This window comes from Haliotis asinina, chromosome 5, assembly GCF_037392515.1.
Source record: "Haliotis asinina isolate JCU_RB_2024 chromosome 5, JCU_Hal_asi_v2, whole genome shotgun sequence".
NCBI classification, from domain to species: Eukaryota; Metazoa; Mollusca; class Gastropoda; order Lepetellida; family Haliotidae; genus Haliotis; species Haliotis asinina.
In genome coordinates, this window is record NC_090284.1 from 32,811,036 (window position 1) to 32,831,656 (window position 20,621).

Below are 20,621 nucleotides of genomic sequence, written 5' to 3' on the forward strand. Positions count from 1 at the left end.
ATACATGAGTGCATCACAACATTCACCAATACATGGGACACCACCACTGACATATATATTCCAACACCATCACATCCACCAATCCACGGCGCACCGCCACCTGCAGACATGAGCCACCACCATCACATCCACCAATGCATAGCACACCGCCACCGGCTTGGGGTACCACCACCGGTATACATGAGTGCATCACAACATCCACGAATGTATGGGGCAGCACCACAGGCATACATGACAAAAAACTATCACATCCACCAATACATGGCGCACCGCCAATGGTATACATGAGGCACCTGCATCATATCCACAAATGGATGGCACACCGTCACTGGCTTGGGGAACCACCACCGGTATACATGAGTGCATCATAACATTCACCAAAGGATGGCACACAACCACCGGCATGCATGAGTGCATCAGAACATTCACCAATGCATGGGGCACCACTACCGGTATACATGAGTGGATCACAACATTCACCAATGCATGGGGCAGCACCACAGGTATACATGAGACACCACCATCAAATCCACCAATGCATGGCACACCGCTGCCGGCATACATGAGATACCACCAAAACATCCACCAGTGCATGGCACACCGCCACCGGCATGGGGCACCACCACCGGTATACATGAGTGCATCACATAATCCACCAATGCATGGGACACCACCAATGGCATACATGAGCCACCACCATCATATCCACCAATGCATGGCACACCGCCACTGGCATAGGGCACCACCACTGGAACACATGAGTGCATCACAACATCCACCAATGCATGGGGCAGTACCACCGGTATGCATGAGCCAACACCATCACATCGACCAATGCCTGGTGCATCGCCACAGGCAAACATGAGACACCACCATCACATCCACCAATGCATGGCACACAGCCACTGACATGGGGCACCACCACCGGTATATGTGTGTGCATCACAATCTCCACAAATGCATGGGGCACCACCACCTGCATACATGAGGAACCATCATCACATCCACCAATGTATGGCACACCGCCACTGGCATGGGGCACTACTACTGGCATACATGAGTGCATCACAACATCCACCAATGCATGGGGCACCACCACCGGCATACATCAGCCACCACCATCACAACCACCAATGCATGGTGCACCGCCACTGGCATGGGGCACTACCACTGGTATACATGTGTGCATCCCAACATGCACTAATGCATGCGACACCAGAACAGGCATACATGAGCCACCACCATCACATCCACCAATGCATGGCACACCGCCACTGGCATGGGGCACCATGACCGGCATACATGAGTGCATCACAACATTCACCAATGCATGGGGCAGCACATAGGTATACATGAGACACCACCATCACATCCACCAGTGCATGGCACACCGCCACTGGCATGGGGCACCACGACCGGCATACATGAGTGCATCACAACATTCACCAATGCATGGGGCAGCACCACAGGTATACATGAGACACCACCATCACATCCACCAATGCATGGCATACCGCCACTTGCACCACCACAGTCATACATGAGCCACCGCCATCACATCCACCAATGCATGGTGCACCGCCACTGGCATATATGAGCCATCACCATCACATCCACCAATGGATGGGGCACCGCCACTGGCATGGGGCACCACCACCGGTATACATGAGTGCATGACATAATCCACCAATGCATGGGACACCACCAACGGCATGCATGAGCCACCACCATCACATCCTTGGGGCACCACCACCCTGATACATGTGACACCACCATCACATTCACCAATGCATCGCGCACAGTCACTGGCATACGTGAGCACACCATCACATCCACCAATGCATGGCACACCGCCACTGGCATGGGGTACCACAACCGGCATACATGAGTGCATCACATAATCCACCAATGCATGGGACACCACCAACGGGATACATGAGCCACCACCATCACATCCACCAATGCATGGCACACCGCCACTGGCATGGGGCACCACGACCGGCATACATGAGTGCATCACAACATTCACCAATGCATGGGGCAGCACCACAGGTATACATGAGACACCACCATCACATCCACCAATGCATGGCATACCGCCACTTGCACCACCACAGTCATATATGAGCCATCACCATCACATCCACCAATGGATGGTTCACCGCCACTGGCATGGGGCACATCCACCGGTATACATGAGTGCATCACAACATCCACCAATGTACTGGGCACCACCACCGGCATACAAGAGCCCAAACCATCACATCCACCAATGCATGGTACACTGTCATTGGTATTTGGTACCACCACCGGTATACATGAGCGCATCACAAGATTCTACCAATGCATGGGGCACCACCACCGGCATACATGAGCCACGACGATCACATCCACGAATGCATGGGGCACCATCACTGGCATACATGAGCCACCACAATCACATCCACCAATGCATGGCACACCACCACTGGGACGGGGCACCACCACCGGTATAGATAAGTGCATCACAACATCCACAAATGGATTTGGCACCACCAGCGGCATACATGAGTGCATCATAAGATTCACTAATGCATGGGCACCACCACCGGCAAACATGACCCACAACCATCACATTCACCAAAGATTCGCACACCGTCACTGGCATGGGGCACCACCACCGGTATACATAAGCCACCACCATAACATCCACCAATACATGACGCACCGCCACTGGCATGGGGCACCACTACCGCTATAGATGGGTGCATCACAACATCCACCAATGCATGGGGCAGCACCATCGGTATACATGAGCCACCACCATCACATCCACCAATGCATGGCACAAAGCCACCGGCACACATGAGCCACCACCATCACATCCACCAATGCATGGCACACCGCCACTGGCATAGGGCACCACCACTGGAACACATGAATGCATCACAACATCCACCAATGCATGGGGCAGTACCACCGGCATGCATGAGCCAACACCATCACATCGACCAATGCCTGGCGCATCGCCACCGGCAAACATGAGACACCACCATCACATCCACCAATGCATGGCACACAGCCACTGACATGGGGCACCACCACCGATATATGTGTGTGCATCACAATCTCCACAAATGCATGGGGTACCACCACCGGCATATATGAGCCACCACCATCACATCCACTAGTGCATGGCACACCGCCACCGGCATGGGGCACCACCACCGGTTTTCATGAGTGGAACACAGCATCTACCAATGCATGGGACAGCATCACTGGCATACATGAGCCACCACCATCACAACCACCAATGCATGGTGCACCGCCACTGGGATGGGGCACTACCACCGGTATACATGTGTGCATCCCAACATACACTAATGCATGCGACACCAAAACAGGCATACATGAGCCAACACCATCACATCCACCAATGCATGGCACACCGCCACTGGCATGGGGCACCACGACCGGCATACATGAGTGCATCACAACATTCACCAATGCATGGGGCAGCACATAGGTATACATGAGACACCACCATCACATCCACCAGTGCATGGCACACTGCCACCGGCATGGGGCACCACCACCGGTATACATGAGTGCATGACATAATCCACCAATGGATGGGACACCACCAACGGCATACATGAGCCACCACCATCATATCCTTTGGGCACCACCACCCTGATACATGAGACACCAGCATCACATTCACCAATGCATCGCGCACAGTCACTGGCATACGTGAGCACACCATCACATCCACCAATGTATGGCACACCGCCACCAACATACAGGAGTACACCACAACATGCACCAATGCATGTTGCACCACAACCGTCATACATGAGACACCACCATCACAACTACCAATGCATCGTTTACCGCCACCGGCATACATGAGCAAACCACAACATCCACCAATGCATGGTTCAACACCACCGGCATACATAAGGCAACACCATCACATCCACCAATGCATGGTACACAACCACTGGCATGGGGCACCGCCACCGGTATCCATGAGTGCATCACAACATCCACCAATGGATGCTGCACCACAACCGGCATGGGGCATCAGAATCACATCCACAAATGTATGGCACACCGCCACTGGCATGGGGCACCACTCCCGGTATACATGAGTGCATCACAACATCCACCAATGCATGGGGCAGCACCAACGGTATACATCACCCACCAACATGACATCCACCAATGCATGGCACACCGCTACCGACATACATGAGACACCACCATCACATGCACCAGTGTATGGCACACAGCCACCGGCATGGGGCACCATCACCGGTATACATGTGTGCATCCCAACATACACTAATGCATGGGGCAGCAGCACAGGTATACATGAATGCATCACAACATCCACCAATGCATGGCACACCGCCACTGGCATGGGGCACCACTACCGGCATACATGAGTGCATCACATAATCCACCAATGCATGGTGCACCGCCACTGGCATACATGAGCCACCACCATCACATCCACCAATGGATGGGGCACCGCCACTGGCATGGGGCACATCCACCGGTATACATGAGTGCATCACAACATCCACCAATGTATTGGGCACCACCACCGGCATACATGAGCCCAAACCATCACATCCACCAATGCATGGTACACTGTCATTGGTATTTGGTACCACCACCGGTATACATGAGCGCATCACAAGATTCTACCAATGCATGGGGCACCACCACCGGCATACATGAGCCACCACGATCACATCCACGAATGCATGGGGCACCACCACTGGCATACATGAGCCACCACCATCACATCCACCAATGCATGGCACACCACCACTGGCACGGGGCACCACCACCGGTATACATAAGTGCATCACAACATCCACAAATGCATTTGGCACCACCAGCGGGATACATGAGTGCATCATGAGATTCACTAATGCATGGGCACCACAACCGGCATACATGACCCACAACCATCACATTCACCAAAGCATCGCACACCGTCACTGGCATGGGGCACCACCACCGGTATACATGAGTGCATCACAAGATTCTACCAATGCATGGGGAACCACCACAGGCATACATAAGCCACCACCATAACTTCCATTAATGCATGGCGCACCGCCACTGGCATGGGGCACCACTACCGGTATAGAAGGGTGCATCACAACATCCAGCAATGCATGGGGCAGCACCATCGTTATACATTAGCCACCACCATCACATCCACCAATGCATGGCACAAAGCCACCGGCACACATGAGCCACCACCATCACATCCACCAATGCATGGCACACCGCCACTGGCATAGGGAACCACCACTGGAACACATGAATGCATCACAACATCCACCAATGCATGGGGCAGTACCACCGGTATGCATGAGCCAACACCATCACATCGACCAATGCCTGGCGCATCGCCACAGGAAAACATGAGACACCACCATCACATCCACCAATGCATGGCACACAGCCACTGACATGGGGCACCACCACCGGTATATGTGTGTGCATCACAGTTTCCACAAATGCATGGGGCACCACCACCTGAATACATGAGGAACCATCATCACATCCACCAATGTATGGGACACCGCCACTGGCATGGGGCACTACTACTGGTATACATGAGTGCATCACAACATCCACCAGTGCATGGGGCACCACCACCGGCATACATCAGCCACCACCATCACAACCACCAATGCATGGTGCACTGCCAATGGCATGGGGCACTAACACCAGTATACATGTGTGCATCCCAACATACACTAATGCATGGGACACCAAAACAGGCATACATGAGCCACCACCATCACATCCACCAATGCATGGCACACCGCCACTGGCATGGGGCACCACCACCGGCATACATGAGTGCATCACAACATTCACCAATGCATGGGGCAGCATATAGGTATACATGAGACACCACCATCACATCCACCATTGCATGGCACACTGCCACTGGCATGGGGCACTACCACCGGTATACATGTGTGCATCCCAACATACACTAGTGCATGGGACACCAAAACAGGCATACATGAGCCACCACCATCACATCCACCAATGCATGGCACACCGCCACTGGCATGGGGCACCACGACCGGCATACATGAGTGCATCACAACATTCACCTATGCATGGGGCAGCACCACAGGTATACATGAGACACCACCATCACATCCACCAGTGCATGGCACACTGCCACCGGCATGAGACACCAAAACAGGCATACATGAGCCACCACCATCACATCCACCAATGCATGGCACACCGCCACTGGCATGGGGCACCACCACCGGACAAGATGAGTGTATCACAACATCCACCATTGCATGGGGCAGTACCACCAGCATACATGAGCCAACACCATCACATCCACCAATGCCTGGCGCACCGACACCGGCATACATGAGGAACCACCATCACATCCACCAATGCATGGTACACCGCCACAGGCAAACATGAGCCACCACCATCATATCCACTAACGCATGGCTCTGCATTAGTGGCATGTAGCACCACCACCGGTATACATGAGTGCATCAAAACATCCAACAATGCATGGGAGACCACCACCGGCATACATGAGCCACCACCATCACAACCACCAATGAATGGCGCACCGCCACTGGCATGCAGCACCACCACCAGAACAGATGAGTGTATCACAACATCCACCATTGCATGGTGCAGTACCACCAACATACATGAGGCAACACCATCACATCCACCAATGCCTGTCGCACCGACACCGGCATACATGAGGAACCACCATCACATCCACCAATGCATGGAACACCGCCACTGGCATGCGGCACTACCACCATTATACATGTGTGCTTCACAACATCCACTAATGCATGGGACACCACCACAGGCATACATGAGACACCACCATCACATCCACCAATGCATGGCACACCGCCACTGGCATTTGGCACCACGACCGGTGTTCATGAGTGGAACACAGCATGTACCAATGCATGGGACAGCACCACTGGCATACATGAGCCAACACCATCACATCCACCAATGGATGGCACACCGGCACTGGCATAGGGCACCACCACCAGTATACATGAGTGCATCACAACATTCACGAAAACATGGGGCACCACCACCGGCATACATGAGTGCATCACAACATTCACCAATGCATGGGGCACCACCACTGACATAAATATTCCAACACCATCACATCCACCAATCCACGGCGCACCGCCACCTGCAGACATGAGCCACCACCATCACATCAACCAATGCATAGCACACCGCCACCGGCATGGGGTACCACCACCGGTATACATGAGTGCATCACAACATCCACGAATGCATGGGGCAGCACCACAGGCATACATGACAAAAAACTATCACATCCACCAATACATGGCGCACCGCCACTGGTATACATGAGGCACCAGCATCATATCCACAAATGGATGGCACATCGTCACTGGCTTGGGGAACCACCACCGGTATACATGAGTGCATCATAACATTCACCAAAGGATGGCACACAACCACCGGCATACATGAGTGCATCAGAACATTCACCAATGCATGGGGCACCACTACCGGTATACATGAGTGCATCACAACATTCACCAATGCATGGGGCAGCACCACAGGTATACATGAGACACCACCATCATATCCACCAATGCATGGCACACCGCAACTGGCATACATGAGATACCACCATAACATCCACCAGTGCATGGCACACCGCCACCGGCATGGGGCACCACCACCGGTATACATGAGTGCATCACATAATCCACCAATGCATGGGACACCACCAACGGCATACATGAGCCACCACCATCACATCCACCAATGCATGGCACACCGCCACTGGCATAGGGCACCACAACTGGAACACATGAGTGCATCACAACATCCACCAATGCATGGGGCAGTACCACCGGTATGCATGAGCCAACACCATCACATCGACCAATGCCTGGTGCATCGCCACAGCAAACATGAGACACCACCATCACATGCACCAATGTATGGGACACCGCCACTGGCATGGGGCACTTCTACCGGTATAAATGAGTGCATCACAACATCCACCAATGCATGGGGCACCACCACCGGCATACATCAGCCACCACCATCACAACCACCAATGCATGGTGCACCGTCACTGGCATGGGGCACTACCACCGGTATACATGTGTGCATCCCAAAATACACTAAAGCATGGGACACCAAAACAGGCATACATGAGCCACCACCATCACATCCACCAATGCATGGCACACCGCCACTGGCATTTGGCACCACGACCGGCATACATGAGTGCATCACAACATTCACCAATGCATGGGGCAGCACATAGGTATACATGAGACACCACCATCACATCCACCATTGCATGGCACACTGCCACTGGCATGGGGCACCACCACCGGTATACATGAGTGCATCACATAATCCACCAATGCATGGGACACCACCACAGGCATACATGAGACACCACCATCACATCCACTAGTGCATGGCACACGGCCACCGGCATGGGGTACCACCACCGGTATTCATGAGTGGAACACAGCATGTACCAATGCATGGGACAGCACCACTGGCATACATGAGCCAACACCATCACATCCACCAATGGATGGCACACCGGCACTGGCATAGGGCACGACCACCGGTATACATGAGTGCATCACAACATTCACGAAAACATGGGGCACCACCACCGGCATACATGAGAGCATCATCACATCCACGAATGCATGGGGCAGCACCACAGGCATACATGACAAAAAACTATCACATCCACCAATACATGGCGCACCGCCACTGGTATACATGAGGCACCAGCATCATATCCACAAATGGATGGGACACCATCACTGGCTTTGGGAACCACCACCGGTATACATGCGTGCATCATAACATTAACCAAAGGATGGCACACAACCACCGGCATACATGAGTGCATCAGAACATTCACCAATGCATGGGGCACCACTACCGGTATACATGAGTGCATCACAACATTCACCAATGCATGGGGCAGCACCACAGGTATACATGAGACACCACCATCATATCCACCAATGCATGGCACACCGCAACTGGCATACATGAGATACCACCATAACATCCACCAGTGCATGGCACACCGCCACCGACATGGGACACCACCACCGGTATACATGAGTGCATCACACGATCCACCAATGCATGGGACACCACCAACGGCATACATGAGCCACCACCATCACATCCACCAATGCATGGCACACCGCCACTGGCATGGGGAACCACCACCGGAACAGATGAGTGTATCACAACATCCACCATTGCATGGGGCAGTACCACCAGCATACATGAGACACAACCATCACATCCACCAGTGCATGGCACACACCACCGGCATGGGGCAACACTACCGGTATACATGAGTGCATCACAACATAAACCAATGCATGGGGCACCACCACTTGTAAACATAAGCCACCACCATCATTTCCACCAATGCATTGCACACCGCCACATGCATACATGAGCCACCACTATCACATAAACTAACTAATGACACTGCGCCAGTGGAACGGAGAACCACCACCGGTATAAATGAGTGCATCACAACATCCACCAATGCATGGGGCACCACTACCGGCATACATGAACCACCACCATCACATCCACCAATGCATGGCACACCGCCACTGGCATGGGGCACCACCACCGGCATACATGAGTGCATCACAACATTCACCAATGCATGGGGCAGCACCACAGGTATATATGAGACACCACCATCACATCAACAAATGCATGGCACACCGCCACAGGCATACATGAGCCACCACCATCACATCCACCAGTGCATGGCACACCGCCACCGACATGGGGCACCACCACCGGTATACATGAGTGGAACACAGCATCTACAAATGCATGGGACAGCACCACTGGCATACATGAGCTACCACCATCACATCAGCCAATGCATGTTGTACCACCAGCGGCATACATGAGTGGAACACAGCATCTACAAATGCATGGGCCATCACCACCGGCATACATGATTAACCACCATCACATCCACCAATGCATGAGACACAGCCACTGGAATGGGGAACCGCCACCGGTATACATGAGTGCATAACAGCATCCACCAATCCATTGGGCACCACCACCGGGATGCATGAGCCACCACCATCACATCCACCAATGCATGGTACACTGCCACAGGTATACATGAGCCACCACCATCACATCCACTAACGCATGGCACTGTGCCAGTGGCATGGAGCACCACCACTGGTATTCATGAGTGCATCAAAACATCCACCAATGCATGGGATACCACCACCGGCACACATGAGCCACCATCATCACATCCACTAATGCATAGGGCACCACCACTGGCATGGGGCACCACCACCGGTATATATGTGTGCATTACAACCTCCACAAATGCATGGGCCACAACCACAGGCATACATGAGACACCACCATCACATCCAGAAATGCATGTCACACATCCACTGAAATGTGGCACCACCACCGGTATTCATGAGTGCATAACAACATCCACCAATGCATGGGGCACCACCACCGGGATGCATTAGCCACCACCATCACATCCACGAATGCATGGTACATCGCCACAGGCATACATGAGCCACCACCATCACATCCACTAACTCATGGCACTGTGCCAGTGGTATGGAGGACCACCACCGGTATTCATGAGTGCATCAAAACATCCACCAATGCATGGGATACCACCACCGACATACATGAGCCACCACCTTCACAACCACCAATGCATGGAGCACCGCCACCGGCATGGGGCACCACCACCGGTATACATGAGTGGAACACAGCATCTACCAATGCATGGGAGAGCACCACTGGCATACATGAGCCACCACCATTACATCCACCAATGGATGTTGCACCACGACCGGCATACATGAGCCAACACCATCACATCCACCAATGGATGGCACAAGGGCACTGGCATGGGGCACCACCACCGGTATACATGAGTGCATCACAACATTCACGAAAACATAGGGCACCACCACCGGTATACATGAGTGCATCACAACATTCACCAATGCATAGGGCAGCACCACTGACATAAATCATCCAACACAATCACATCCACCAATCCACGGTGCACCGCCACCTGTATACATGAGCCACCACCATCACATCCACCAATGCATAGCACACCGCCACTGGCATATGGTCCCACCACCGGTATACATGAGTGCATCACAACATCCACCAATGCATGGTTCACCACCACCAGGATACATGAGTGCATCACAACATCCACCAATGCATGGGGCACAACCACAGGCATACATGAGCCACCACCATCAGATCCAGAAATGCATGTCACACATCAACTGGAATGTGGCACCACCACCGGTATACATGAGTGCATAACAACATCCACCAATGCATGGGACACCACCACTGGCATACATGAGCCACCATCATCACATCCACTACTGCATTGGGCACCGCCACTGGCATGGGGCACCACCACCGGTATATATGTGTGCATCACAATCTCCACAAATGCATGGGACACCACCACCGGCATACATGAGGAACCACCATCACATCCAATTATGCATGAGACACAGGCACTGGAATGGGAAACCGCCACCGGTATACATGTATGCATAACAACATCCACAAATCCATTGGGCACCACCACCGGGATGCATGAGCCACCACCATCACATCCACCAATGCATGGTTCACTGCCACAGGTATACATGAGCCACCACCATCACATCCACTAACGCATGGGACTGTGCCAGTGGCATGGAGCACCACCACCGATATATATGTGTGCATCACAATCTCCACAAATGCATGGGCCACCACCACCGGCATACATGAGCCACCACCATCACAACCACCAATGCATGGCGCACCACCACTGGCATGCGGCACTACCACCATTATACATGTGTGCTTCACAACATCCACTAATGCATGGGACACCACCACAGGCATACATGAGCCACCACCATCACATCCACCAGTGCATGGCACACCGCCACCGGCATGGGGCAGAAGCACCGGTATACATGAGTGGAACACAGCATCTACCAATGCATGGGAGAGCACCACTGGCATACATGAGCCACCACCATTACATCCACCAATGGATGTTGCACCACGACCGGCATACATGAGCCAACACCATCACATCCACCAATGGATGGCACACAGGCACTGGCATGGGGCACCACCACCGGTATACATGAGTGCATCACAACATACACGAAAACATGGGGCACCACCACCGGCATACATGACAAACCACTATCACATTCACCAATGCATGGTTCACCACCACTGGTATACATGAGGCACCAGCATCATATCGACAAATGGCACCACCACTGACATACATGAGGAACCACCATCACATCCATCAAAGCATGGACCACCGCCAATGGCATGTGGCACCACCACCGGTATACCTGAGTGGATCACAACATTCACGAAAACATGGGGCACCACCACCGGCATACATGAGTGCATCACAACATTCACCAATGCATAGGGCAGCAAAACTGACATAAATCATCCAACACCATCACATCCACCAATCCACGGTGCACCGCCACCTGTATACATGAGCCACCACCATCACATCCACCAATGCATAGCACAGCGCCACTGGCATATGGTACCACCACCGGTATACATGAGTGCATCACAACATCCACCAATGCATGGTTCACCACCACCGGTATACATGAGTGCATCACAACATTCACCAATGCATGGGGCACAATCACAGGCATACATGTGCCACCACCATCACATCCAGAAATGCATGTCACACATCAACTGGAATGTGGCACCACCACCGGTATACATGAGTGCATAACAACATCCACCAATGCATGGGACACCACCACTGGCATACATGAGCCACCATCATCACATCCACTACTGCATAGGGCACCGCCACTGGCATGGGGCACCACCACCGGTATATATGTGTGCATCATAATCTCCACAAATGCATGGGCCACCACCACCGGCATACATGAGGAACCACCATCACATCCAATAATGCATGAGACACAGCCACTGGAATGGGGAACCGCCACCGGTATACATGAATGCATAACAACATCCACCAATCCATTGGGCACCACCACCGGGATGCATGAGCCACCACCATCACATGCACCAATGCATGGTTCACTGCCACAGGTATACATGAGCCACCACCATCACATCCACTAACGCATGGGACTGTGCCAGTGGCATGGAGCACCACCACCGGTATATATGTGTGCATCACAATCTCCACAAATGCATGGGCCACCACCACCGGCATACATGAGCCACCACCATCACAACCACCAATGCATGGCGCACCGTCACTGGCATGCGGCACTACCACCATTATACATGTGTGCTTCACAACATCCACTAATGCATGGGACACCACCACAGGCATACATGAGCCACCACCATCACATCCACCAGTGCATGGCACACCGCCACCGGCATGGGGCACCACCACCGGTATACATGAGTGGAACACAGCATCTACCAATGCATGGGAGAGCACCACTGGCATACATGAGCCACCACCATCACATCCACCAATGGATGTTGCACCACGACCGGCATACATGAGCCAACACCATCACATCCACCAATGGATGGCACACTGGCACTGGCATGGGGCACCACCACCGGCATACATGAGTGCATCACAACATTCACCAATGCATAGGGCAGCACCACTGACAAAAACCATCCAACACCATCACATCCACCAATCCACGGTGCACCACCACCTGTATACATGAGCCACTACCATCACATCCACCAATGCATAGCACACCGCCACCGGCATGGGGTACTACCACCGGTATACATGAGTGCATCACAACATCCACCAATGCATGGGGCAGCACCACAGGCATACATGACAAACCACTATCACATTCACCAATGCATGGTTCACCACCACTGGTATACATGAGGCACCAGCATCATATCCACAAATGGCACCACCACTGACATACATGAGGAACCACCATCACATCCATCAAAGCATGGACCACCGCCAATGGCATGTGGCACCACCACCGGTATACATGAGTGCATCACAACATCCACCAATGCATGGGACACCACCACAGGTATACATGAGCCACAACCATCACATCCAGAAATGCATGTCACACATGCACTGGAATGTGGCACCACCACCGGTATACATGAGTGCATAACAACATCCACCAATGCATGGGACACCACCACTGGCATACATGAGCCACCATCATCACATCCACTACTGCATAGGGCACCGCCACTGGCATGGGGCACCACCACCGGTATATATGTGAGCATCACAATCTCCACAAATGCATGGGCCACCACCACCGGCATACATGAGGAACCACCATCACATCCACCAATGCATTAAACACAGCCACTGGAATGGGGAACCGCCACCGGTATACATGAGTGCATAACAACATCCACCAATCCATTGGGCACCACCACCGGGATGCATGAGCCACCACCATCACATCCACCAATGCATGGTACACTGCCACAGGTATACATGAGCCACCACCATCACATCCACTAACGCATGGCACTGTGCCAGTGGCATGGAGCACCACCACCGGTATTCATGAGTGCATCAAAACATCCACCAATGCATGGGATACCACCACCGGCATACATGAGCCACCATCATCACAACCACCAATGCATGGCGCACCGCCACTGGCATGCGGCACTAGCACCATTATACATGTGTGCTTCACAACATCCACTAATGCATGGGACACCACCACAGGCATACATGAGCCACCACCATCACATCCACCAGTGCATGGCACACCGCCACCGGCATGGGGCACCACCACCGGTATACATGAGTGGAACACAGCATCTACCAATGCATGGGAGAGCACCACTGGCATACATGAGCCACCACCATTACATCCACCAATGGATGTTGCACCACGACTGGCATACATGAGCCACCACCATCACATCCACCAATGGATGGCACACTGGCACTGGCATGGGGCACCACCACCAGTATACATGAGTGCATCACAACATTCACGAAAACATGGGGCACCACCACCGGCATACATGAGTGCATCACAACATTCACCAATGCATAGGGCAGCACCACTGACAAAATCCATCCAACACCATCACATCCACCAATCCACGGTGCACCGCCACCTGTATACATGAGCCACTACCATCACATCCACCAATGCATAGCACACCGCCACCGGCATGGGGTGCTACCACCGGTATACATGAGTGCATCACAACATCCACCAATGCATGGGGCAGCACCACAGGCATACATGACAAACCACTATCACATTCACCAATGCATGGCGCACCGCCACTGATATACATGAGTGCATAACAACATCCACCAATCCATTGGGCACCACCACCGGGATGCATGAGCCACCACCATCACATCCACCAATGCATGGTTCACTGCCACAGGTATACATGAGCCACCACCATCACATCCACTAACGCATGGCACTGTGCCAGTGGCATGGAGCACCACCACCGTTATTCATGAGTGCATCAAAACATCCACCAATGCATGGGATACCACCACCGGCATACATGAGCCACCACCATCACAACCACCAATGCATGGCGCACCGCCACTGGTATGCGGCACTACAACCATTATGGATGAGTGCATCACAACATCCACCAATGCATGGGGCAGCACCACAGGCATACATGACAAACCACTATCACATCCACCAATACATGGCGCACCGCCACTGGTATACATGAGGCACCAGCATCATATCCACAAATGGATGGCACACCGCTAATGGCTTCGGGAACCACCACCGGTATACATGAGTGCATTACAACATTCACCCAAACATGGGGCACAACCACCGGCACACATGAGTGCATCACAACATTCACCAATGCATGGGATAGAACCACTGGCATACATGAGCCACCACCATCACATCCACCAATGCACGGCGCACCGCAAGCGGCAGACATCAGTCACCCCTATCACATCCACCGATGCATGGAACACCGGCACCACCATCAGAATACATGAGTGCATCACAACATTCACGAAAGCATGGGGCACCACCACCGGCATACATGAGTGCATCACAACATTCACCAATGCATGGGGCACCACCACTGACACCACCATCACATCCACCAATGCATGGCACACCGCTAACGGCATGGGGCACCACCACCGGTATACAATAGTTTAACACAGCATCTACCAATGCATGGGACAGCAAAACCGGCATACATGAACTACCACCATCACATCCACCAATGCATGGCACACCGACACTGGCATGGGGCACCACCACTGGTGTACATGAGTGCATCACAACATTCACGAAAGCATGGGGCACCACTACTGGCAAACATGAGTGCATCACAATATCCACTAATGCATGTTGCACCATCACCGGCATACATGAGCCAACACCATCACATCCACAAATGCATGGAACACCGGCACTGGCATGGGGCACCACCACCGGTAAACATGAGTGCATCACAAAATTCACGAAAGCATCGTTCACCAGATCCGGTATACATGAGTGCATCACAAGATCCACCAATGCATGGGGCACCACCACCGGAATGCATGAGCCACCACCATCAGATCCACTAACGCATGGCACTGCGCCAGTGGCATAGAGCACCACCACCGGTATACATGAGTGCATCGAAACATCCACCAATGGATGGGATACCACCACCGGCATACATGCGCCACCACCATCACAACCACCAATGCATGGCGCACCGCCACTGGCATGGGGCACCACCAACGGTATACATGAGTGCACCACAACATTCACGAAAGCATGGTTCACCACCACCGGCATACATGAGTGCATGACCACAGGCATACATGAGCCACCATCATCACATCCAGCAATGCATGGTACACAGCCACTGGCATGTGGCACTGCCACCGGTATACATGAATGCATCACAACATCCACCAACGCATGGGACACCACCAGCGGCATACATGAGCTACCATCATCACATCCACTAACGCATGGGGCACCGCCTCTGGCATGGGGCACCACCACCGGTATATATCTGTGTATCACAATTTCCACAAATGCATGGGCCACCACCACCGGCATACATGAGGAATCAGCATCACTACCACCATTATACATGAGTGCATCACAATATCCACTACTGCATGTTGCACCATCACCGGCATACATGAGCCAACACCACCACATCCACCAATGCATGGAACACTGACACTGGGATGGGGCACCACCACAAGTTTACATGAGTGCATCACAACATTCACGAAAGCATGGTTTACCACCACCGGCATACATGAGTGCATGACAACATTCACCAATGCATGGGGCACCACCACAGCCGTACATGAGACACCACCATCACATCCAACAATTCATGGCACACAGCCACTGGCATGGGGTACCGTCAACGGTATACATAAGTGCATCACAACATCAACCAATGCATGGGGCAGCACCACCGGGATACATGAGCCACCACCATCACATCCACCAATGCATGGTACACCTCCACATGTACACTTGAGGCACCACCATCACAACTACCAATGCATTGCGCACTGCCACTGGCATGCGGCACTACCACCATTATACATGTGTGCTTCACAACATCCACTAATGCATGGGACACCACCACAGACATACATGAGCCACCACCATCACATCCACCAATGCATGGCACTGCACCAGTGGCATGGAGCACCACCATCGGTATACATGAGTGCATCGAAACATCCACCAATGGATGGGATACCACCACCGGCATACATAAGGCACCACCATCACAACCACCAATGCATGGCGCACCGTCACTGGCATGCGGCACTACCACCATTATACATGTGTGCTTCACAACATCCACTAATGCATGGGACACCACCACAGACATACATGAGCCACCACCATCACATCCACCAATGCATGGCACACCGCCTCCGCCATGGGAAACCACCACCGGTACACATGAGTGCATCACAACATCCACCAATACATGGGGTAGCACCACCGGCATACATGAGCCACCACCATAACATCTATCAATGCATGTTACACCGCCACTGGCATGGGGAACCACCACCGGTATACATGAGTGCATCACAACATCCATCAATGCATGGGGCAGTACCACCGGCATACATGAAACACCACCATCACATCCACCAATGCAAGGGCACCGCCAGGGGCATGGGGTACCACCACCAGCATAGATGAGTGCATCACAGCATCCACCAATGCATGGGGCAGCACCGCCTGCATACATGAGCCACCACCATCACATCCAACTATGCATAACACACTGCCACTGGCATGGGGCACCACCACCGGTATACATGAGTGCAGCACAACATTCACCTATGCATGGGGCACCACTATTGGGTGACATGAGCCACCACCATCACGTCCACCATTACATGGCACTCCTCCACCCTCATACATGAGCCACCACCATCACATTCACCAATGCATGGCACACCACCACTGGCATGAAGCACCACCACTGGTATACATGAGTGCATCACAACAACCACCAATGCATGGAACAGCACCACCGACATACATGAGCCACCACCATCACATCCACAAATGCATGGGGCACAAGTACTGGCATGGGGCACTACCAGCGGTATATGTGAGTGCATGACAACATTCACCAAAGCATGGGGCACCACCACCGGCATACATTAGTGCATCACAACATTCACTAATGCATGGGGCACCACCACCGGTCGACATGAACCACCACCATCAATGCACCAACACATGGCACTTTGCCACCCTCATACATGAGCCACCACCATCACATCCATCAATGCATGGCACACCGCCACTGGCATGGGGCACCGCCACCGGTAGAGATGAGTGCTTCACAACATCCACTAATGCATGGGGTACCACCACCGGGATACATGAGCCACCACCATCACAACCACCAATGCATGGCCCACCGCCACTGGCATGCGGCACTACCACCATTATACATGTGTGCTTCACAACATCCACTAATGCATGGGACACCACCACAGACATACATGAGCCACCACCATCACATCCACCAATGCATGGCACACCGCCTCCGGCATGGGGCACCACCACCGGTATACATGAGTGCATCGCAACTTTCACGAAAACATGGGGCACCACCACCTGCATACATGAGTGCATCACAACATCCACCAAGACATGGGGCAGCACCACCGGCATACATGAGCCACCGCCATCACATCTACCAATGCATGGTACATCGCCACTGGCATGGGGAACCACCACCGGTACACATGAGTGCATCACAACATCCATCAATGCATGGGGCAGTACCACCGGCATACATGAAAAACCACCATCACATCCACCAATGCATGGGCACCGCCACTGGCATGGGGTACCACCACCGGCATAGATGAGTGCATCACAGCATCCACCAATGCATGGGGCAGCACCACCGGCATACATGAGTGCAGCACAACATTCACCAATGCATGGGGCACCACTATTGGCTGACATGAGCCACCACCATCACGTCCACCATTACATGGCACTCCTCCACCCTCATACATGAGCCACCACCATCACATTCACCAATGCATGGCACACCACCACTGGCATGAAGCACCACCACCTGTATACATGAGTGCATCACAACAACCAACAATGCATGGAACAGCACCACCGGCATACATTAGCTACAACCATCACATCCACAAATGCATGGGGCACCAGTACTGGCATGGGGCACTACCAGCGGTATATGTGAGTGCATGACAACATTCACCAAAACATGGGGCACCACCTCCGGTATACATGAGTGCATCACAACATTCACCAATGTATGGGGCACCAGCACTGGCATACATGAGCCACCACCATCACATCCACCAATGCACCATGTAACGCCACCGGAATGTATGAGCTACCACCATCACATCCACCTATGCACATCATACAGCCACTGGCATGGGGCACCGCCACAGGTATACATTAGTGCATCACAACATTCACTAATGCATGGGGCACCACCACCGGTCGACATGAACCACCACCATCACGTCCACCAACACATGGCACTTCGCCACCCTCATACATGAGCTACCACCATCACATTCATCAATGGATGGCACACCCCCAGGAGCATACATGATGCACCACCATCACATTCACCAATGCATGGCACACCGCCACCAACATACATGAGCCACCACTATTACATTCACCAATGCATGGCACACCGTCACTGGCATGGGGAACCACCACCGGTACACATGAGTGCATCACAACATCCAACAATACATGAGACACCACCATCACATCCACCAATGCATGGGCACCACCACTGGCATGGGGCACCACCACCGGTACACATTAGTGCATCACAACATTCACTAATGCATGGGGCACCACCACCGGACGACATGAGCCACCACCATCACGTCCACCAATGCATGGCACTTCGCCACCCTTATACATGAGACACCACCATCACATCCACCAATGCATGGGCACCACCACTGGCAT